Genomic DNA, 24,162 nt, shown 5'->3' on the forward strand with positions numbered 1-24,162 from the left:
TGTTGCAGCCATGGATAATCCATTTTAATGAAAACCTTTCTACCCCCTCCCTTCCCCACAGGGACGCTGTGATTTTGGTGGGATATGTCAGCATATCCTTAGCTAGTGGGCATGAGCTGTAATTAAATGAACATATTATTAAATACACATGTAGGAGGGGAAAAAACCATGATCTAGATGTAGGGTATAAAGATATGATCATTCCACAGGAGATGAAGGAAGAGACATTTAAAAGAAATAGGATCCTTTTATAGTGCCTGTAAGTTGAAAGGGGAAAAAAATTCTGAGGGAAAATGAAAAAGTCCTAATTAGGATGAGAGGCTCAAATTATCTCAAAGGGCATCTACAAATTCTGAGGCCCCATAACCAAGTGGGAGACTCATTTGTAGGCCAAATCCAGAAAAGATTGGCTTTTAGGTGGCTATAAGGGATAGCTTTGATCTAAGGCACAGTAGATTCAGTTAGAGGTCAATGGGCAAATGTTCTCTCCTTCAAAGATCTAGGAAATTAAGAACAAGTAGAAGCAAGTATGTACCTCTAGTAGAGCATTTTCACTGTATTATATAATAACATAGGCTTATGTGTAAATCTCTGCTGTCAGACCTTAAGGTTGGAGAGACCATGTTCTGAGCTTAATTTCTATATAGAGGGCCCCAAACTGTGCCAGGCATATAGAAAACTTTGAGCAAATATTTAATTTGGATAAAGGAGTATATATATATATATATATATATATATATATATATATATATATAATCTCATAAAATTTAAGATCCAAATAGGAGCAAAGAAATCTGGATTGATGATCTCCAAATCTAACTGAATATCAGAGACAACTGCAGAGTTTGGAAGGGGTGCTTTTCAAGAATACTAATTCCAAAACACATAGAAGATACACATCTTACTTCCTCCAAGAGAGACAATGCAAAGTACCCTCCTAATAAGACTATTCAGGGACAGAACCCTGATATAAGGACCTTAAATTTTGTGGCCTAGGCACCTCTCTTATTTTCACCCCAGCTCCATCTTCCCAGGTGATTCTGATGAAATTTTTATCCAGCTGTTTTCAAACCTCTGATAAATGGCATTTTCAACTCAAAGAGCACATAAAAAATAACTGGAAACTTTTTCTACTGACCAGCTCCCTGCCCCCAGCTTTTATTCTTATTGCTGAGGTTTTGGAATACCACCCTCAAAGGAAAATGTCTGAAATGTCCTTTGCTACTCTAAGTGTGGTTCTTGGACAAGCAATATCAGCATCATCTGTTGGCAGAGTGCGGTGGCCCACACCTGTAATCCTAGCACTCTGGGAGGTCAAGGTGGAAGGATCATTTGCGCTCACAAATTTGAGATCAGCCTGAGCAAGAGCAAGACCTCATCTCTATTAAAAATAGAAAAAATTAGCCAGGCGTTGTGGTGTATACCTGTAGTCCCAGCTACTTAGGAGGTTGAGGCAGGAGGATTGCTTGAGACCAGGAGTTTGGGGTTGCTGTAAGCTAGGCTGACAGAGTGAAACTGTCTCAAAAAAAAAAAAAAAAAAATCACCTGGGAACTTGCTAGAAATGCAGAACATTAGGCCCCACCCGAGAGGTACTGAATTAGCACTCATGGTATGTAATAAGATCCCCAAGTGATTCTGAATCTAAAGATTGCTAAGTGTTGTATTAAGCTACAGTGAGAAGGAGTTTATAGTTTGGAAATGCTTTTTACAATTATTTTACATATTTTTTTGAAAACAGCATTATTGAGGTATAAGTTACATACCAAACAATCCACCCATTTAAAGTGTTTACTTCAATTGCTTTTAGTACATTCAGAGTAGTGCAATCACCACCACAATCCATTTTAGAACATTTTATCACCCCAATAAAAAGCCAAATATTCATAGTAGTCATTCTCTACTTCTCCTCAACTCCCCAACCCTAGGAAATTACTCGTCTACTTTCTGTCTATACGGATTTGCCTATTCTGGACATGTTATACATATGGAATTATATATTAATAATATATGGTCTTTTGTGACTGGTTTCTTTTATTTAGCATGATGTTTTAAAAGCTTCACCTATGTTGTGGCATGTGTCAGTACATCATTCTTTTTATGGCCAAATGATATTCTATTGTACAGATATACCACATTTTGTTTATCCACTCATTAGTTGATGGATATTGGGTTTGTTCCCACTTTTTGGCTATTATGAATAATGCTACTATGAACATTCATGTTCAGGTTTTTGTGTGGATATGAGCTTTCATTTCCCTTGTCAGTATACTTAGAAGTAGAATACTAGGTCATACTGCAACTCTGTTTTAACATTTTGAGGAACTAACAAATAGTTTTCCAAAGTGGATACACCATTTTGCAATCTCACTAGTAATGTATAAGGGTTCTGAGTTCTTTAGGTTAAATGCTATTCATATCAAATAGACAGACACTTGGGTCTCCAGGAATAAAGCATAAACAACAAAACGGTAAATAAAATTTATACAGAACCACAAAAAATCCAGAATGGCCAAGGCAATCATGAACAAAAAGAACAAAGCTGGAGGTATCATACTACCTGATTTAAAACTATACCACAAAGTTATAGTAATTAAAACAGCATGGCACTGTGATAAAAATAGACACATTGACCAATGGAACAGAATAGGGAGCCCAGAAATAAACCCACTAGTGTATGTTCAATTGATTGTTCACAAAGGTGCTAAGAATACAGAGTGGGAAAGGGATAGTCTCTTCAATAAATGGTGCTGGGAAAACTGGACATCTACATGCAGAAGAATAAGATTGGTCCTTTATCTCACACAATATACAAAAATTAACTCAAAATGGATTAAAGACTTAGAACATAAGACCTGAAACTGTAAACGTACTAGGGGCAAAACTACATGACATTTGTCTGGGAGATGAGCTTTTGGGTCTGACCCCCAAAGTGCAGGCAATGAAAGCAAAAATAAACAAATGGAATTACATAAGCTTCTGCACAGCACAGGAAACAATGTGAAGAGAACAACCTGTGGAATGGGAAAAAATATTTGCAAGCCATACATCTGATTAGGGATTAATATCCAAAATATATAAGGAACTCAAACAACTCAATAGCAAGAAGACAATCAGACTAGAAAATAGGCAAGGGACTTGAATAGACATTTCTCCAAAGAAGACATACAGATGACCAACAAATATATGAAAAAATGCTCAACATTGCTATTCATTAGAAAAATGCAAAGTAAAACCACAGTGAGATATCACCTCACACTTGTCAGAATGGCTATTACAAAAAAGATGAAAAACAACAAGTGTTGGAGAGGAAATGAAGAAAAGGGAAACTTTATACACTGTTGGTAGGAATGTAAATTAGTACGACCATTGTGGAAAACTGGAGGTTTCTTTAAAAACTAAAAGTAGAATTACCATATGATCCAGAAATCTCACTTATGAGTGCTTACTCAAAAGATTTAAAATCAGTTTGTCAAGGAGATATCTGCACTCTCAAGTTCATTACAGCACTATTCACAACCGCCAAGATATGGAATCAACGAAAGTGTACAACAACATATGAATGGGTAAAGACAATGTGGCATACAGGTATTTACACAATAGAATACTATTCAGCCTTAAAACAAGAAGAATATTCTGTCATTCGCAGTAACATGGATGAAATTAGAGAACACTATTTTAAGTGAAATATGCTAGGTACAGAAAGACAAATACTGAATATTCTCACTTGTATATGGAATCTAAAACAATTAAATTCATAGAAGCAGTGAGTAGACTGGTAGTTACAGAGGCTGGGGGCAGGGATGGGCAGATGATGGGTACAGAATACCATCTCAGTTAGACAGGAGGAATAAGTTTTTCTTTTGAGATCTATTATTGTGTGGTATGGTGAATATATTAATAGTTAATATTATAGCATATTATGCATTTCACAATTGCTAAGAGAGTAAATTTCAAATTTTCTCACCACAAAAACTAAATATTTGAGGTAATAGATATGGTAATTAGCTTGACTTAATTATTCCACATTGTGCTCATAAATTGTAACATCACTTTGTACTCTGTATATATGTCTGATTACAAATTGTCAATTTATAATAAAAAATTTAAAAAGAAGAATAACTGGAACTCTCATATATCACTGTTGGGAATGCAATTTCAAAAACAATTTGGCAGTTTCTTTTATATAGTTAAACATACATTTCCCATGGGATCCAGCAATGCCAGTCCCATGTATTTGCCCAAGTGAAATAATAACTTCTGTTCACACAAAAAACTGTGGGCAAATATTTATAGCATCTTTATTAATAATTGCTCCATACTGGAAATAACTGAAATTTCCTTCAACTGATGAATGAATAAATAACCTGTGGTACAATAAAAACGAATAACGATTGATGAACTCAACACGGATAAATCTCACATGCTTTATGCTAAATGAAGGAAGCCAGACTTGAAAGGCTACATTCTATACATTTGATATAACATGCTTGAAAAGACCAAAACTACAGAAGCAAAGAGCGTATCAGTGGTGGCTAGCGGTTAGGGTTAGGGGAGGAGCTTGACTGCAAGAGGCAGCGGCATATTTTGGAGCGATGGCATTTCTCTGAATCTTGATGGTGGTAATGGCTATTTAACTATGTATTTATTAAAACTTGCGGAACTGTTCCTTAAGAAAGTGAATTTTACTGTATGTTAATTAAAAAATAAATTTAAAAGCGCCTTCAATGATTTTGCATTGTTCTTAGAATAAATTCCAAAGTAGAATAAATTTTATGTTCTTTTTTTTTTTCTTTTAATTTTTTATAGAGATAGGTTCTTGCTATGCTGTTTAGGCTGGTGTTGAATTCCTGGCCTCAAGCAATCCTCCCAACTTGGCCTCCCAAAGTGGTGCTAGTATCACAGTTCTGAGCCACTGCACCCCGCCAGCTTTGTGTTCTTGATCCTGACTTTCAAAGCAGTGCATGGTTTGGCTCTGCCACTCTCTGCTCACAGTACTAAACTCATTGTGTGCATCATCTCAGATTGATGATCGTGTGCCAATTTGCTAAAGCAAACCTAGCAGTGGTTTGTGTTGTAGCTGTGTTCACAGTACCAGGTTGCTGATACTTTTGCTAAAACTTCAGATTGAAACTGAGAAGCTGCTGCTCCTAGGCGCTTGAGTTGCTCTCAGGCACAGCCCAATGGTGCCTCACCTCCTGCCATAGGCCTTTTGTCTTCCCTTTGGGAAATCTCTTTGGGACTTCCCTGATAATGGCCAGACACCTTCATACACTGCTGGTGGGAATGTAAAATGTGCAGCTGCTTTGGAAAACAGTGTGGCAGTTCTTCAAAATGTTCAACATAGAGTTACCATGTGATCTGGCAATTTTACTCACAGGTATATACCCAAGAGAAATGTAAACATACATAAGCACAAAAACTTGTACACAAATATCCATAGCAGCTTATCCTTAATAGCCAAAAAGTGAAAACAACCCAAATGTCTATCACCTGATAAAAGGATAAACAAAATATGGTTTGTCCATACAATAGAATATTATTTGTTCATAAAAAGAAAGAAGGACTGAGCATGCTACAGCGTGGAAGAACCTTCAAAACATTATACTTAAGTGAAAGAAGCCAGGCATAAAAGTCTTTGTATTTTATAATTCCATTGATATAAAATGTCCAGAATAGGCAAATCTATATATAATGGGTTACTAGGGTTGAGGGAAAGAAGGAAGTGGGTGCTAATAGGTATGGAATTTCTTTTGGGGGTGATGAAAATCAATTCTAAAATTGACTGTGATGATGATTTATATAAGTCTATGCATATACTAAAAATATTAAATTGCATACTTTAAGTGAGTGAATATTGTGATGTGTGAAGGATATCTCAGTAAAGCTTTTCTTTCTTTTTAAGCAAAGACCATTAAAGTAAAATTACAAAGTAGATAAAGGGCTTTTAAGTCGCTTCTCTCTCAGAGAAGCACTGCCTCCTTCCCTCCAGAGTCTGTCCAGACCACAGGGGAGGAAATGATGATCCAGGGACCCCTTGTGGCCTACAAACTCTTATTTCTTGCCTTACAGAGCATACAAAATATTTTAAAAATAAGTTAATAATTTGAAATTTGAAGAGTTCACATTAAATGTGCATTTCTGGCTTATCTGGGAGAAAAAGAAAACAACAACCCCAAACCAAACAAAATAAAATATCCCAACTTCATGGCCACACTGGACCTGCATTTCCAACATGGAAAAATGAGGCTGCCTTCCTTAGGGCCACGTGTCTTTCCCTGTACACCTGCCTAAGTCACTTCTTTGTCACATATTTTTACCCCTTAGGGACATTTGAGTTTGCAACACCTGCTCAGACCTTTCCTTGCATCAAAACTTCCTGGTTCTGGGTCCCATTGCCTCAGGCCCTGCTTGATGATTGGTTAATCCTGTGGTTTCCAACCCTGGCTGTACATCAGAATCTCCTGGGGCCCAGGTAAAAAATTCTCATGTGAGGATGCACGCTTAGGCAGTTCAATCAGAATCTCTGGGGGTGGGGCCCAGGTCTGGTAGTTTTTTTTTTTTTAAAAAAAAAACAAAAATCATCAAAACTGCCCCACCATACAACTCCCCAGGTCATTACACTGTGTGTTCAGGTAAGCAAACCACTAGGATAATCTGCTAATCCAATTCAAGCAAAGGTTTTAATATTTGGTAATGATTTAATGCCCTCTCAAATAATTTTTGTTTTTCCATTGAAAGCAACTAGCAGAATTAGGAAAGGGTGGTTTTGGTTAGATGAACCTTTTACTTGATGTTCAAATCAGAGTTGGCAGCTGTCTGGATCTAAATGTAACTGTCATTTCTATAACCAGTCACATTAAAAGATTTTGCAATCATTATAACAAGCATGGCCAGGTCATGGTGCCTTGTTATTTTTAGCCAGCAGTTTTTTTAACCGATGAAGACTAGTTGTTCTTGAGACCTTCCGCGGGTTCTGGAAATGGCACTGGGGTTGACAAGCACAAGGAGTTAGTTAAAGTGGTTTTTTGAGAGGTCATGAGTGGCAACACAGCAAGACAGGAACAGGTGCTGGCAGCCAGCAGGCACTCGATAAATATTGGTTGAATGAATTGACAAGACATTTGTTTCTCATTATCTCCAGTCCAGATGGGAAGTTTGGTGACATTCTGCAGGGGAGGGGCAGGGAAGGGCTCCTCGGATGTCCTCCTCCCGGATTTTTGTTAAGCCTTTCGTTTACAGTTCACAAAACGCTCTGGGTAGAGAAAGCACCGGTTAGACAAGGGCAGCTTTCTTCCACCTGTGGGCAGGAGGGGTCCAGAGGAAGCCATCTGACAGGCCTTTGAAACGCCTTCCAGGGCTCCCTTGAACTTCGCTGCGAGGAAGCAGGGACACCAGGGTCCCCCTGACTGAAGCCTCGGAGGCGTGCTCTAGGTTGAACCTGACCTCTGCACGACCCTAACAGGCAAGCAGACGGTCCCCCCGGAAAGTAAGTACCAATGCGGTGTGGCTAGAGGCCTGGGCGGTGCGCTGGGACTACGGGATGCAACCGGGCTGCACAGGCCAAGGTGGGGGCGTCCAGAGCACCTGCAACCCCCGCGCCTCCGCCCGGCCGCCCTGCGCCCCGCCGTCCCGCCCACCCAGGGGAGGCTGTCTGCGGGGCTGCAGTGGGGAGGGGGTCGGCGGCCGCGAGGAGGGAGGCGGCGAGCCAGGCTGAGGCGGGGGGCGCGGCTGGCGGCGGTGCTGTCCAGGGGGAGGCGGGCGGAGGGAAGGCGCTGCCGCCGCCGCCGCCGCCTCGCCCGCCGCGACACAGACGCCGGGAGCGGCCGGAGCGGTGAGTCGCAGCGCCTTCCCTCGGCTTCTCGGGAGCCAGAGCGGAGTCGGAGTTGCGGCGGGGTGGGCGTGCCGGGGGCCGCGGCGTCCGCAGGGCGGCTGGGGGTACCGGTGCGCTCGGGGCGCGGCGGGCGCAGGGGTGGGTGCGAGGGGCGCGCGGTCTTGGGAACCCGGTACTCGCAGCCCCTTCCTGGGTGCAGTGCACCCTGGCAATTCCTCTGTCACGTCCCCAGTGCCTCTGAGGGAAAATAAAGCAAAATCAAAGACCCTGAGGATGGGAGGTAGGAAAGGACAGAGAACTTTGCAGAGGGCGGCGCGGGCGGGCGGGATGTGGCGCGCCGGGTCGGAAGGGGGCGTTCGTGAGCCTGGTGGCCCGGGGACATCTGGAGCATCCCGCCCAGCAGGAGGGTCGCGGATTAGGGCTCGAGGGCACACGCTGGACTCCTGCCCTTCTGGGTCGGCCCTGAGAGGCCACAGGGGCCGGGTAGAGGGGTGAGATTCTGGGGAGGGGGCTAAGGGAGCGGCCGAAAGGCGCTGGCTGAACCCAGACGAGGACACGGTCTGCGTTTTGGACCCGGGCCCTGAAAGATTTCATGTCTCTTGCCCTCCGCGACTCGGGAAGGGTGTGCTGGGGAGATGTGTTTGAGTGTTTTTCAGTGCATACCGGTTTATTTTTAGCTCCCAGAGAAGCAGGATGTGCAAAGTGGGTGTATAAGCCCGGGAGGGGCAGGAGGTCTCCCTGTCCGCAGGAAATACTCAAGTTTTTTTTTTTTTTTTTTTTTGCTACAGATGCTTTAACTTTCATGCCGGGAGAAAGAAAGCCATTTGGCTCTCTGAAGATCTCCCGCCAGGGTCATTCTCCTCCTGCTGGTCTGTGGCAGGCTGCAGGCAAGGCGGCTGTGTGTGCTGCCGTCCTCACGCCAGCCCCAAATGAAGGTGCACGTTCTGTAAACACAGAAGGAGGGCTGCTAAGGTCTCACTCTCTGAGAAGGAAACCACACAAGCTTGCTCAAAGTTTTCCCACTTCTGACTGATTTGATAATAGCAGACTGAAACCGTTGTATTACCAAGAGCAAGGGGCGCTGTGAGGTTTTTCTCAGACCTGATTGGCAATGCTGGAGAGGTTTTTCACACCATCTAGGGAATTGGATGCCCGTGTTTTATGGCCAAAGGCAGTGGTTTAAGGACAGCAAAGGAGCCGAGGGGGCGATGTGATGGTGGGAGTGTGGGTATATGGGACGAGGGGAATGTTGCCAGGCCAAGTACAGACTTGGGGACCAGCCTCAGAGGAGGCTCAGGAAACTGAAAATCACATGTTCACATGCCCAAGCCAGTCCCTGGCAATCGTCCTGCAGTTGGTCTCCCCTGTGTCAACCACTCAGTGTCCAGTCCCGAACACGCTCTGTCTGTAAGTGTTCTAGGAAAGTCACCAATATGGACATTAGGAGTGTGGGCTCTGCAGCTATACTGCTAGGTTTGAGTTGTGTCTCAGACACTAACAGCTCCTAGACCTTGGGCTCCTTACTTACATCCTCTGTGTTTCCTGATCTGTGGCATGAGGTTGATATTAGCTACCACATCATCTCAGGGTTGTTGTGAAGATTAAATGAGTTAATGTGCAGAAAGCATTAAGGTGCATGCCCTGTCATTACTGAGTGCTGCCTAAATGTGTGCTCTTATTATTTTTGCTGTCATTGTTCTACGTCCCCTTCTCTCAGTTCCTACTGTCACTGGTTCAGTTCATATCCTCATTGCTTCTTGCCTGAATTGTTCTAATTGCTTTCAAGCTGGGCTTGTTGCTCCCAATTAGGACTGGCTCACTCTAGTCCATTCCCAAACTGTGAACACTCTTTCTGAAAACACAAATCTAAGCCAGTCATTCTGCTTAATTTCCTTCAGAGTTTTTCTGTGGATTTCAGGATAGAGTTTGGACTCCAAAGACTTTCATCATCCCGCCCTTCTCTCTTGAGCAGCCTCATCTCCCAAGCTTCCCCGTGTGTATCCTGTGCTCAAGCCATAGAGCCTAGCACCTATCATCCCCCTACCCTTCCTTGTCTGGTCAGCTCCTGTGCATCCGTCCCTACTCAGCCTTGGCAACACTGCCTTCCTGCAGACAGTTTGGCACCCCCTCCCCAGCTAATTGTGTTGTCCCTGCTTCATGTTGCCATGTCACCCTGTACATACCCCTCTCACCACTCTGCATCATGATCTATGTATCAGTCTGCCTACCTGCGAGTGCTTTGAAAGATGGATTCCGATTGTAGGCAAATGTTTGTTGAATGAATAAATGGACATCAGTCAAGCAAAATTCAGTTCTTTTTACTAAAGCCAGAATCAAACATGGAGAATAGTAGAGAGTAAGACCAAACCAATCTTTATATATAATACTCTACTATTAAATACCCTGGGAAATACTAAGTAATCAAGGGTGAGTCGAAAGAAATGTGGCATGCTATCTTGGAACCATTTCAGAGGTGTTTTTGTAGTTGTGAGGGGCAGACTAACAATGGGGAAATGTTGGTATGACTGTTTCTCTTTCCTTACTTCCCTCAGAAAAAGGTCAGGCATCTGAGACTTGGCTGTAGGGGAAGGAGGTCCAGCTCTTTGAAGGGGTTGTGAAATGAATTTGGTTCTGGAGGCAGAGGTGAAGGTCACAACATGCATGGGCTTTGTAGCTATAGCTTCCCCACCGTGTGGATTTCAGATTGCCTGGGATTTGTGTGATGAGAACAGGAAACCTCCTATCATCAAAGCCCCTCTGTTACTTTTCAGGCAATTCAATGTATTCTGTGGGTGCTTTTCTGACTCAGGTGGCATTTCCAAGCACTCCACTTCTGGGCTCCCAGGAGCCCTGCAGAGGAAGATAAGACAGAACCTGGTTCCCTGAGGCAGTCTCAGAGTCTGGTTTCAAGGTTCTAGAGGAGGGATTTTGGTGTGGCTGAGAGAGCAAAGAATGCTTTTTACATTTTTAAAGGATTGTAAACAAAATAGAACATAACAACACCCCGCCCCAAACACAAAGAAGAATATGTGATAGAGACCATGTCTAAAATACTAGCCTAGTTCTTTATAGCATAACTTTGCCAACCGTTGCACTGGAGCCAAGACAAATCAGTTTCATTTTGCATGTCATCTCTGATTGATTGGTGGTGGCTGCCTGGAAAGCTGGGTTGAACAGGACTCCAAGGCTTGGTCCAGGCTCAGCAGGAAACAGTGCTGTGATGAATTAGTGATGTCTGTCAGAGTATGGGAGTAGGAAGTAGTGGCAGGGAGATTTTGTTCTCACCAGTCCTAAGCTAGAGAGTGTCAGCGTAAGACACTGAAGACAGAAATCAGGGATAGAGTACATGAGTTAAAAGTGGTCTCTAGAAGATGGCAGGAGCTTTCCACCACAACAATAAACAATCAGTACAGTTAATAATAACAGCTGCCATCTAATGATTATACCTAGTGTATACCGAGTGCTCCTGCTTTACATGGAGAACCTCATTTAATCTTTGTAATAACTTTTGCAGCAGGTACTTATTTTACTTAGAGCTCAATTCTGTTGCAAATGTCAGGAACCCCCAAACTCAAACTATTTTAGCAAAAAAGAAATGCTACTTTGGCTCTGAGAACTCCTCCATACAGAGGAAGACATTTCAGGTATGGCTTGATCCAGGGCTCAAGAATCATTAGCTGGACCTAATTTCTCTCTCTATTTTTCTTGGTTTGATTTCTTGGAGTTTTCACCATTCTTAGGCCCTCTCTCATTGTAGGATGACTGGAAGAGCTCCAGACTTTACTTAGACTGGGCTTTAAATCCTGCCAGAAAGCAGGAACCTCAAACTCAGCAATGCACAAAATGCCTTTCTCTGACTCATTAGCATTGACTGGGTCCTATGTCTCTTCCTGTGATCTGGGTGTCACTTGTTACTAGGCTTGGTCTTGGTCACAAGTTTCATGCCTGAGAAGTGGGAGGAGGGGTGTTTTTTCAGCAGAAAATTGTTACACTGTCCTCAGGAGATGAGCCTTTGGATTTTGGATTGCAAAACAACAGATGTTCACCCTAATACCATTACCATTCCCACTTCACAGATAAGGGAAACAAGCTTATCTCAATAACTTGCCCAAGGTCACATGGCTAGCAAACAGAGGAGTTCTGATTTGGAATCCACAATTTATACATTTAGTAGAGTTATTTGTGAACAGAATATTTAAAATGAGTTTAGCATGAAACTATTCTCTCTATTCCTGAGAATATAGCTCAATAACTTGAAGGAATTTTAAATACTGATTGGCTAGAAGCTGCAAAAAAAAAAAAGAGGACATAGGCTTCTCTGGCTGGATTTTGGCTCACTTAACCATATCCTTGAGCAGTTTCTATGTGCTCAACATTGTGTTAGGTTCTAGGGATATAGGCTGAATACGATCTAGACCTCTGTCTTAAAGGAATTTACATTCCAACCTGAAAGTGAAAGACAGAATTAGGCAACAGATTGAGTAGAGTGTGGAGTGTGTCGGGGTATGCAGGAGCTGAGCTCACTTCACGGGGACAGTGACCTTCCATTTGGTTTGCTGAGGTAGCCGCAGTACAGTGCTTTGTGCGGTAGGCAAGCAATACAAGTTTCTTGAATACATCCTTTCTAAAAACTGTAGTTAAATATACACAACATAAAATGTACCATTATTAACCATTTTTGAGTGTACGGTTCTGTAGCACTAAATGCATTCACATTGTAGTGCAGCCATCACCACCAGCCATCTCCAGAACTTTTTCATCTTCTCCAACTGAAACTCTGTACCCATTAAACAACTCCCCATTTCCTCCTCCCCCCGCCCCTAGCAACCACCCTTCTATCTTCTGTCTCTATGAATTTGACCACTCATTTAAGTGGTGTTTGTCCTTTTGTGACTGGCTTATTTCACTTAATGTCCTGGAGGTTCATCTGTATTGTAGTACTTGTCAGCATTTCCTTCCTGTTAAAGGCTGAATAATATTCCATTGTATGTATATACCACATTTTGTTTATCCATTCATCTATCATCTTGGGTTGGTTCCACTTTTGGCTATTGTGAATAACACTGCTATGACCATGGGTGTAAAGATATATGTTCAAGTTCTTGCTTTCAATTTTTTGGGGTATATACCTAGAAGCAGAATGGCTGGATCATATGGTAATTCTATGTTTAATTTTTTGAGGAGCTGCCATTCTGTTTTCCACAGTGGTACCATTTTACATGCCTACCAGCAATACACAGGGGTTCCAGTTTCTTCACATACTGGTCCACACTTGTTATTTTCTGTTTGATTGTTCTTTTTTTAATAATAGCCATAATAGTGGGTGTGAAGTGTTGAGTGCATTCTTGAAGGTAGGTTGGAATTGAATTGTGTGGGATAGTGGGAGGGTTTAAACTTCATTCTAGGGGACATGGGGAGCCATCGACTCCTTGCTGCCTGTGACCTTGGCATAATCAGAAAGACTCCGACTTTAGGGAAGGGAGAGGGGGAAGGCAGCAGAGAAGTTAGTTTAATGATCTACATGAAAGAAAACATAATAATTTTCTCTACCTCTAAACTAAAAGTATTAGGTTTATCACTGCACCAAATGGTATTGAATCTGGGGAAGAAAGGTAACTATGGCACTGAGATATCTCATGGCCAAGAACTCCTCAGACAACTAACTACTGTTGCCAGTAATAGCAATAATGACAGCAAATGCCTAAGTAGCAATTCTATCAGTTCAGATACCCTGGGAAGGATTTATCCTCCAGGGTCCTGCCAGGAGGCAGACGACACACTCTAAAGGAGGGACCTGAAGAAAGTTTAATGAAGGGACTATTTACAAAGGGGTGGGCAAGTTTATGGGGAACCACCCTAAGTAACTAGCAAGGGTGATGTGAGAGAGCAGTTTCTGGAATTGCTGGGGGGAGAGGGCTACTGGCAGGAGCTGTGGTCTTCAGTAGGGGAATGAGACTAGTGCCAAACTGTGGCCTGGAGGGGAGGCACCTGGGGAGTCAGTTCTCAACCTCTCTTCTCTGCCCCCTGGTCATCTGACGCTAGTACCTCCCAATTGGCCAAACTAGACTATCTTGTAGACCATAGAGGGGAAGAGGGAAGACTTGGAGGAGCAGGAAGGGTGTATCCAGCATGAGGGAGCGTTATCATTATTCCTATTTTACAGGTGAGGGAACTGAGGCTTTGAGAGTTTGAGTGACTTTCCCAAAGTTAGGAGCTAGTAAGTTATAGAGCTGAGGTTTGAAGCCTGATAAATAATCAGAAAATTTCTCCTGTGTATCCAGCTGGATCTGGAATGTTAGGTTTTCCCCAAACCTGCGTGTTTTGAGTCTTTGGGAATAATCAGATGTGTACCAACTTGGCTTGGCTGTCAGTAGGTAGAATGGGTGACTGTTCACATCATCCCCTTTTAAGAAATGAAATCATGTACTTCATAGGAGTGTTTCCTACCTGATTCATCATAGTTAGATTAAAAGGGATATTTCCTATGTACTTTAGGGGGGTGACAACATGCCTTTGAATCATGTTTGCCACGTGTGAAAACATGCGAGTTTTATTTCTTTCTTAAGTTGAAAGCTCCAGAGGAGATGACAGTGTAACCTGGCTGCTTAACCGTTAGTGACACCTTGGGCTACATTAAAAGAATACTGTTCAGAAGCAGGGCGAGGGCAGTTCCCTCTGTGCTGCCCTGGCCAGGACAAGTTAAGGGGATCACTCATGAGCTGGAGGATGTGTTTGACAGTGGCTGGTGTGGTGGGGTGGAACTCCCTGCCCTGGTGCATGGCTGAGGGACTATGGGCCTGAAAAAGCTCTGTGGGACTGGATATTGTCGTCTCTGCATCCACGAAGCACTGCATTGGAGGAAAGGGGTCAGAGCCATTGTGGGGCCAGAAGTGGGCCGACTGTGACCACGGAAGGGCTGCTTAGGAAGGCCTGGAGTGTGTGAAGCTGAGACCACTGGTGAGAGATGGGGCTGAGGGCTCGTGTTTGTTTCCTGTGGCCGCTGTAACAAATTACCACAAACTGGGTGGCTTAACATAACAGAAACTTATTCTCTCACAGTTCTGCAGGGCAGATGTCCCAGGTCGGGGTGTTGGTAGGGCTGAGCTTCCTCTAGGGGATCTAGGGGAGAATTCCTTCCTTGCCTCTTTTAGTAGCTTCTGGTGGCTGTCGGCATTCCTGAGCTTGAGGCTGCACCACTCAGCCTCTGCTCTTGGGTCACATTGCCTCCTCCTCTGTTCTGTGCGTCCCTCCTCTGTGCACCTTTTATAAGGACACTTCTCAGCGGATTTAGGGCCTGCCTGCATGATCCAGGATGGTTTTACTTTAAGATCCTTAATGTAATTACATCTGCAAAGCGCCTTTCTCCAAATAGCATCCTATTCATCAACTCTAGGGGTGTAGACTTGGAGATATTTTGGGGGGCCACCATTCACCCCACTGCAGGGCTCAGGAGTGGGCACTGTTACAGGGCCCCTAGATTTGACTTACCACCTGGAATCTAGGTAACCTGACACAGTAGAGGTTTTGTAAATGCTTCTGATTTGCTCTCGTGACATTTTATTCTCTCTCTCTTTATTTATTTATTTTTTTTGAGACTGAGTCTCACTCTGTTGCCCTGGGCCAGAGTGCTATGGTGTCAGCCTAGCTCATAGCAACCTCAAACTCCTGGGCTCAAATGATTCTCCTGCATCAGCCTCCCAAGTAGCTGGGACTACAGGCATGTGCCACCATGCCTGGTTAATTTTTTTTTCTCCTATTTTTAGTAGAGATGAGGTCTCAATCTTGCTCAGGCTGGTCTTGAACTCCTGACCTCAAGTGATCCTCCTACCTTGACCTCCCAGAGTGCTAGGCATGAGCCACCACGCCCAGCCTATTCTATCTTTAAACAACAAAACAAATAAACACTCAAAATCTACCATCCTGTATTTGTGGAAAGTATGGGGGAAGTAAAAGAGGCTGCCCAGAGCAAATTTGATCCCTGACTTGGCTGAAAGTTTTCTGGGCTTCGCTTCGCTGGATGGCATTAGAGGAAATGAATGGGAGAAAGAGCCGCCACCTGTCCTGTTCTGGCTTGTCACCTGGGGCTTTCCCAAGTGTTTTTGGAAGTGCAGTTCCTCAGAGGAAGGCTAAGAATGTTGGAGTCTTTCAGGAAAGGGAAGCAGGAGCAGTACAGGCTCAAGTTTCTAAGTCAGTGTTTCCTATTGTTTGTAAGTACTGCTGGCCCATCTGCAAGTCTTTTATCCGTGTGTTTTCAATGCCAGCTCCAAACTTGGGCCTGTGTACATTGGTCACACTAGGCCAGGTAAAGGGCGGCTTTAGCAATTACCTGGTTAATTTGATGACTGTAGCCCATCAAATGGGGTGTATCAGGAAAGTCCACTCCAGGACATAAATTATTCTGTTTGGTTGTCTGCAGTGATCACATTAACTGGGCAAGAGCCAAAATCCATTCACTGTGTGCTGTGCAGAGGCGGCTGTAATTAAGGTCTGTTTCTCTCTACGGGGCAGCTAATTTTGGTTTCTCTGTGGCTTTGCAGTTTGACTTCAAAAGAGAGGAAGGAAGGAAAAAGGTAAAATGCTCCGTCGTTTTACCATGTTACATATCCTACTGTATTATTGTTACTCTGTTTGATACTAACTCTGGATCCTTTTTCTTTGAGTAGTGTATCTGAAATATTGTGCTACTTAAAGAGTTTAGTCTCACCAGCTGAAGAAAGTGGTTTGCCTTACAAAGGACCAGCTACATAATTTGTGGGGCTCAAAGCAAAATGGAAGTGTGGGGACCCTTGTTTAAAAAATACTAGGAATTTCAAGATGGTGCTAGCAGAGCATTAATGCAAGCATGGGCCCTTCCGAGCATGGGGCTTGTGTGATGATGGCACAGGTGGTCACATGCCCATGAAGCTGGCCCTGGCCTCTTATATATGCAGGGGATGGCAGCCTTTTGCCTATCTGGCATTGCCTTAACTCGTAAAGAGTGACCAGGCCAGTTTGGAGCATAGCTCCTTTGTAGGGCAAGGACAGCAAGTGAGCTGGGTAGCTCCTGTTAGCCCTGCCACATCCCCTGAGCTCCCTTCTCCACTGGCTCTGTGCCCCAAGATGCAATCTCTACCCTTGGCAACAATGGCCATCTTTATCTTCTGGTTTCTGGTATAATTTGGCCAAGGTGGATCCAGCAGGAGATGGGAGGGTAGGAGGAGAGTGAGGCAAGGTGGTTATTCTCTCATCCCTCCACTGGGTTGCATGCTGCAGGTTGAGGTGTCTGTGTGCCAAAGGCCAGGGTGCCTGCCAGCTGTCCTCTCCATAGAGCCACGGTCCTTGGGTTCCTTTAGCCAAATCTTCCCCTTGTGCCTTCAGGCCTAGCAGGACTTGATAGCTTCTTGCTATTACTTGCCATAGAGAACTGCACTGTCCTTCATTGCTTTCCTAAACCCTTGTAGCTTTCTTCTCAATAGCCTCTTCAGTAGGATTAAAGAGCAGCCTCTGTAGTTTCTTGCCTGGGCCCTAACTGATTCAGCAGCCTTTCACCAGGATTTGACCACACCTTGTGCTGCTGCAGGGCAGAAAGAGACGCTGATGGCTATGACAACAAGGGACTATGCAGGGCCAACTCCTGGTAGGGCGTGGCAACCAGGAGGCAGTATGTCCACAGCCAAAGTGGTGGAGAGCATGTGCTTGAGAGTCTCATCTGTAAATTGGGCATATAGGGTTGTTTTGAACATGAAGTGAGATCATGTGGGCATTATACTTAGCATTGCGCCTGGTACACAGCAAGTGCTCAAGAAGCATAGTTGCCGTCATCACGAGTTCTATGGAGTGTCTCACTGAAGGGGATATTCTCTCTACTTTGTCTCTGATCTGAACTAAGGCACTTACAGCCTAGCCTACAGCAATGATTATTCAGTTTTCACTGTTGTTTCATGTGTTAATTTCTGTCATTTCAAATAGATTGTTCTGAGATTGTTCCTATCTTATGAATTTTTTTACTAATCTAAGTGTCCAGTCTAGTAGCTAGCACATCATAAGTGGTCAAGAAATTTATTTTTTATATATATTTATTTCTTGGCTAAATATAAGGTGACTATATAATTTATTGCTCACACCAGAACACTTTTGAAAGTGAAAAGGGAGTGCTTTCTAATAATTATACCAAAAACAACAGTCACAAACAGGGACAGTCCTAGGCCACACAGGTAAACAGGGACACACGGTTACCCATCTTAAGTGAGACTTAAGGTAGCTTCCCAAATTTGTTTTTAAAATTTACCAGTTTACCATTTTGTTGTATTAGCCTGCTTTTGGCATATGAGCTAAAAGCATGAGATTTGAAAAATGTAGAAAAAATATGTTTAATACTCCTAATAGATTGTTGACTTGAATTTGAGGCAATGGGTCATGGCCTCTTACAGAGATAGAACTTGATTTTTATACCTTGTTACCCTATTTTACACTAAGGACCTATTTATGAAACTTCCTTCTATACCTACTTTTTAAAAATATAATCCCCTAATGATTGTCTTTCTTGCAATAGTGATTATTTATGTTCAAAAGATGGCAAAAATAGATTTATATACACATATTTTTTTGAACATCTTTGTCTTTGTATTTCTGGTTGCCTGGGTGACATTTCCAAGAGAATACATGCTAATCTGCTATTATTGAAGCAGAGATAAGATGGAAACTATTTTTAGGCCCTTCTATAACTTTCTTTTTCTCCACTAGACCATTTAATTAGTTTATTTTTTCTGTTTCCATTATCTGAAGGCCATGCATAGCTCTATCTTAGTCCGTTTTGTGTTGCTATAAAGGAATACCTGAGACTAGGTAATTTATAAAGGAAAAAGGTTTATTTGGCTTATGATTCTGATGTCTGGAAAAGTGCAAGATGGGTCATCTGGTGAGGGCCTCAGGCTGCTTTCACTCATGGCAGAAAGCAAGTGGAGCAGCTGTGTGCAGAGATCACATGATGAGAGAGGAAGGGGGCAGTGAGGAGAAGCGCCAGGCTCTTTTTAACAACCAACTCTCTCAGAAACTAATAAAGTGAGAATGCTCTTAACCCTCACCCCATGGGGGCGTGGGGGGCATTAATCCATTCATGAGGGTTCTACTCCAATGACCCAAACATCTCTCCTTAAGCCCCACCTCCAGTATTGGGGTTCAAAAATCAACACAAGATTTGGTGGGGACAAACAACCATATCTAAATTATAGCAGCTTCCTTCCTGTAGTTCTCATTTGGGGACTGGTTAACTTTTTGAAAATTGATATATGGTAACTCAGTACCTTCTTCATTCACAATTGCTAAGTATGTATTGATAGTCTATTCTTTTTGGTTAGTTGATAACACTTGTGTTTTTTTTACAGGTTGTCTAAACCAAGCTTAGGCAAGGGACATTTTTGACATCAGAGAAAAGAATGTGGATGCAATCTGTAATTCTGTAGCAGAAAAAATATGTCCCTTCTGGTGCTGGATTAATGTGGTTTTGGTCTTAGTACTGGCACTTGTTAGCTGTAGGCCTCCTGGAGCTTGTATCCTCAGGTGACAACTGGGGCGGTAATAATACCTGCCTTCTGGGGTTGTTGAGGGTGAAGTGGGTTAACACATGCAAGGATAAGGTGCAGTGTGTCTCACATATAGAAGTCATGCTGCTGCTGCTGTTCTTAATGTCAAAGGTAAGGTGCACCCTACCTTTAGAAAATAATTTTATACAAGACATTACAACACTTAAATTTACTAAAGAGATAAATTGGGGGAATCAATATTTTTTTTTATTTTTTATTTTTATTTTTTAAGGGGGATCAATATTTTTTTTAATAAAATGTTTTTGCTTTCGTAAACATTTCAGAGGATTTCTTTCAAAGGTGAATACCCTTGAATGTATTTATAGTAACATTGGAATTAAAAATCTCTAATTCACCCCAGAACTTTTAGCAACATAACTGTAGTATTATCGCCCGTAATTTAAATGTTCCAAAGCAACCAGAGTTAATATTTGGGGTATTTTCTTCCATTATTTTTATGTAAAGATTTTTGTAAAGATTTATGTATCATTTATATATGATACATATCTGTAGTGCTACATAAGGGATTTTGAATGTTTATTTGACTGTTGTGTGCATTGTGTGTGAATGTTTATTTGACTGTTGTGTGCACTTGAAGGGGAAATATTTAGCTTAATACAGTATTTGGGATAGGGTCTGAAATCCTCAAGTAGGGATCTGAGATGATTAATTTGGATTATATGGCAAGTTTGAAAGGATAGATAGATTTTAATGTGTTATTTGAAATTGCTTACAATGAAATAATGCTCAACATTACTAATCATCAGGAAAGTGTGAATTAAAACCTTAAAGTTATCACCTTACCCCTGTCAGAATGGCCATTATTAAAAAGTCAAAAAACAATAGATGTTGGCACAGATGCAGTGAAAACGGAATGCTTATACACTATTGGTGGGAATGTAAATTAGTACTGCCTCTATGGAATAGAGTGTGGAGATAACTCAGATAACTAAAAGTAAACCTACCATTTGATTCAACAATCCCACTACTGGGTATCTACCCGAAGGAAAAGAAGTTGTTATATCAAAAAGACACATACCCTCATATGTTTATTGCAGCACAATTCACAATTGCCAAGATACAGAATCAGCCTAAGTGCTCATCAACTGATGAGTGGATAAAGAAAACATAGTTTGTATATACCATTGAGTACTACTCAGCCATAAAAAAGAATGAAATAATATGTCTTGCAGCAACTTGGTTGGAATTGAAGGCCATTATCCTAAGTGAAGTATCTCAGGAATGGAAAAATAAATGCCTTATAAGTAGGAGCTAAACATTGGGTATACATGGTCATAATATGTGGTATAATAGACTCTGGAGACTTGGAGGGGGGAGGGTAAAAGGGGGATGAGGGATCAAAAATTAGAAGCCCTGACTTCACCACTATACAAGTTCTCCATGTAACAAAAAAACCACTTGTATCCCCTAAGTCTATTGAAATAAAAAAATTATTTAGTTTTGGGGTATTGTCCTGGCTGGGGTTCCTTTGGTTCTCACTCTTTTACATTATTATTCTATTTTTGAAGGCAGATTACTGCATCATTGCCCCGGAGTTTGTCTTGCTGCCCTTGAGGATAAGGGAAGGAGGGAGGAAGTAACACACACACACACACACACACACACACACACACACACACACACACGATCTAAATTTTCTGACTTGTTGGTAGTAAAGGCTGGGGATGTGGGAAGTATGTGGTGTTGAGTTCCCACCATCTCACCCTTTGGAAGACATGATGACCATTTCCATGCTGGGCCAAAGGACAGCAGTGAGAATTACAAGTTGATTCTGGCCTCTGAAGTTTCTTAGGAAAGCAATGGGAAGACATTTAAAGACTATGTTCCCCAGACCTTGGGTGGTGTTCCCTCCATATCATTACCCCCACAATTATAAAAGTAAGCTATTATCATAAAATAAAATCTGCATAACACAGAAAATTAGAAAGAAGAAAAAAAATCACCCTTAATCAAAATATTCAAAGGCAACCTGGAGTATTTCTTTTCATTATTTTATATAGAGATTTTTTTCTTAGTTACATAGTCATATCTATATATGTTTAAGCATTTTAAAAAATTTAACCATATGTTAGAAGCATTTTACATTTTTTTTATTTCAGAATTTTATGGGGGTACATACATTTTGGTTACATAATTTGCTTTTAGCATTTTATATTTTATCCTATAATCTTTGTGGACAATGATTTATTGTATATATAATATTTTATTGAATAGATATTCCTTATTTTACTTAGTCATTCCATTTTTGGTCATTTGGTTAAAATTTTAAATATATGTTTTACTGTTTTTGGTACAGCAACTTTTTCTCTATTTAGGATTATATGCTAGGATATATTTCCAGTGAATCTAATAGGTTGAATGTTTGAATATTTACAAAATCTTAATGTATTTTGCTGATTTGCTTTCTGCATGGGTTAGAGCAATTCATGTTGTGTGATAGTGTTGGTTTCATCCTCTTTTTTACCTTGCCTTGGCAATCATCATTTTGAAATACTTTTACTAATTAGGTAACCCGAAATCTTTTCTTTGCATTTGTATTTCTTTAATTACTAGTGAGGCTGAACATTTCTTTTTTCATATTATTATATACTAGTTGCATTTCTTCTCCTCCTCATTTTTGGTTATGTGTTCTTTGCCCTTAGGTTTTTTTTTTTACATCAGTTAAAATTCTTGATCTTTTCCCCCCTCAAATTACAAAGGTAATATATGCTTGTGATAACAAGAGGAACAATTCAGGACAAAGATTCACAAAGGAGAAGCCTTCCTGCCTGGTCTCTCCTCCCATGCTGCCCAGCGAGCAGGTATTGGAGGCATGGCGTGTCTCCCTGCCTTTCTCTGTATCTGTGCAGACAAATACACTTCTTCCCAAAGATTCAAAAGGGGGTTGGTTTTATGACCCAAACAGAGTCATAGTGTACATATTACTCTGTAATTTGCTTTGTTTTCCACCTAAAATATGTATAATATTATGGGCATAAGATGTTTAATAACATATATCTTTGGCACATTTGCTACAGATATTTCCCCAGTATGTCCTTGCCCATTGGACGTAGTTGGACATTGTTGAGTGAGCAAATGTTCCACTATAATTTCTTCCACTGATAAGGCAGGATTTGATAAATACGCAGCTCTGTTGTCTGCTGGCTTTAAAAAATTATCAGCTTTTAAAGAAACATTATTATTTAATCTGACTCTAAATTTATTTTGGTGTGGGGTGAGGAGGAAACATCGAGCCAAACTGGTTATTTTTCACCTTTACCTTGCTAACCCTACCACTCTTTATTGAAGGGGGCAAGAAAAAAAAAACCCAAAAAACTTTCCATTTCTGTAAAGCACATGATATCTCTTATTTGTCCATTTTTTTTTCCAGTAACAAACTAGTGGAACTATAATCAGAAGGCTCTTTTTCCATGGGAAGGAAGATTTTGCATGTGCCTGGAACTGGGTGGTTACCCTGAGAATAACCCGACCCCCTCGGGCTCCAGGTCTCTAGGCCTTGTAACATGAGTGTCAGGATCCTGCAGGAGCGTGGAGTCTGAGAAGGGCAGAGCGCACCTGCTAACGATTTCTCACTTGTTCTCGCTGTGTTGCTGCCAGGTGGTAGGGCCACAAATGCAATCTCATTTTGCAGGTCTAGAGGCTGAGTCGATCTCAGAGTTATTCCTGCTTCCCAATTTGATAGTTCCTTATTTTATACTCTTCTATCTGTTGTGGTGGTGTTCCTTCTGAGTCCCTCTTAGTGATGAATTTATCTTTCAAACTTCAATTCTGGTTGGTGCTTTGATCACCATGTGGAGAATCTCAGGAAGGTTGCCTAGAATTGAGGGCTCTTCTGGAGCAGCATCATTCAAGAAACATTTATTGTGTGCCTACTCTGTGAGGCACTGTGCTAGATGTTGTGGAAAACACAAGGTGAATAAAATGCTTTTCCTCTCCTCGAAGAATCACACTCATTCCTTTAGCACTGTTGTGCTTACTGGTACTTTAGACCTTACTAAAGGATACCGTTATTTTGTGTTGCATTCACTCTGCTGCCTTGACCCCAATGCCAGGGGATGCTGTTTTCTGCCCAGCAAGTCTTGCGAGTGCACTGAATGCTGAATCCTATTCAGAGAACTACTATGAGGTATTTAAAGCACCTGAAGACTTGACTGATGCATATTTTATAAGCTGAGATGGTCTTGGAGATCTCCGGTGTCAATGTCTTCTGTTTCTAAATAACTATATGTTTTGGCCCCAACATGTCTTCCTTAGGACAATCTAGGTACTCATTTGGTCAACCAGGATCTAAAAATAAACCTGGAAACTTTGAGAGTTTCTCCCCCCCACCCCCCTCTTGGCTGATTGATGTGTGTTTTTGTGTATTCCAAACTGCGCTGTGTAACTATTTACTTTTGCATTATGTATAGCACTTAGCAACCGACAGTGGAAATGAAAGCTAGGAGTACAGGCAGGCCCCAGCCGAGGCCTAGGGGTGGGGGTGGGGAGCTGGCCTGCCCAAGTCTCAGAGCATTCTCCTCCCCCCACCCATCCTGAACTCTCTGGCCCTGGGGTCAGCCTTGCTGGCCTCTAGTTCCTGCTTTCTGCCTTCTCTGCTGGTGGACCAGTGGGGACCAGAAACAGGAGCAGGAAGGACCCTTCCTTCCCCTAGTCCTTAGCACTTGAGGTTTCCCTTTATAGGTCAGTGTGGGTGGGGTGAGGGGAAAGAGCTCAAGCTTTGGCCACCACTGGTGTCTTGGCACTGGTGA

General features: G+C 42.1%; 1 protein-coding gene across 6 annotated transcripts in view; it reads left to right on the top strand.

The window, feature by feature from the left end:
* NCALD (neurocalcin delta) overlaps positions 1 to 24,162 on the top strand; it is a 410,511-nt gene that overhangs the window by 18,118 nt on the left and 368,231 nt on the right. Inside the window, exon 2 of one of the 6 annotated variants that reach the window (XM_076005119.1) lies at positions 7,357 to 7,487. The gene's annotated coding sequence lies outside the window, so the exon portion shown is untranslated. Of the gene's footprint in view, positions 1 to 7,248; positions 7,488 to 7,515; positions 7,567 to 7,732; positions 7,833 to 24,162 lie in introns of those variants that run through there. The other 5 variants (XM_020288961.2, XM_076005118.1, XM_076005120.1 and 2 more) reach the window with 5 other exon arrangements.

The sequence above is a fragment of the Microcebus murinus genome, chromosome 7 (assembly GCF_040939455.1).
Source record: "Microcebus murinus isolate Inina chromosome 7, M.murinus_Inina_mat1.0, whole genome shotgun sequence".
Lineage (NCBI taxonomy): Eukaryota > Metazoa > Chordata > Mammalia > Primates > Cheirogaleidae > Microcebus > Microcebus murinus.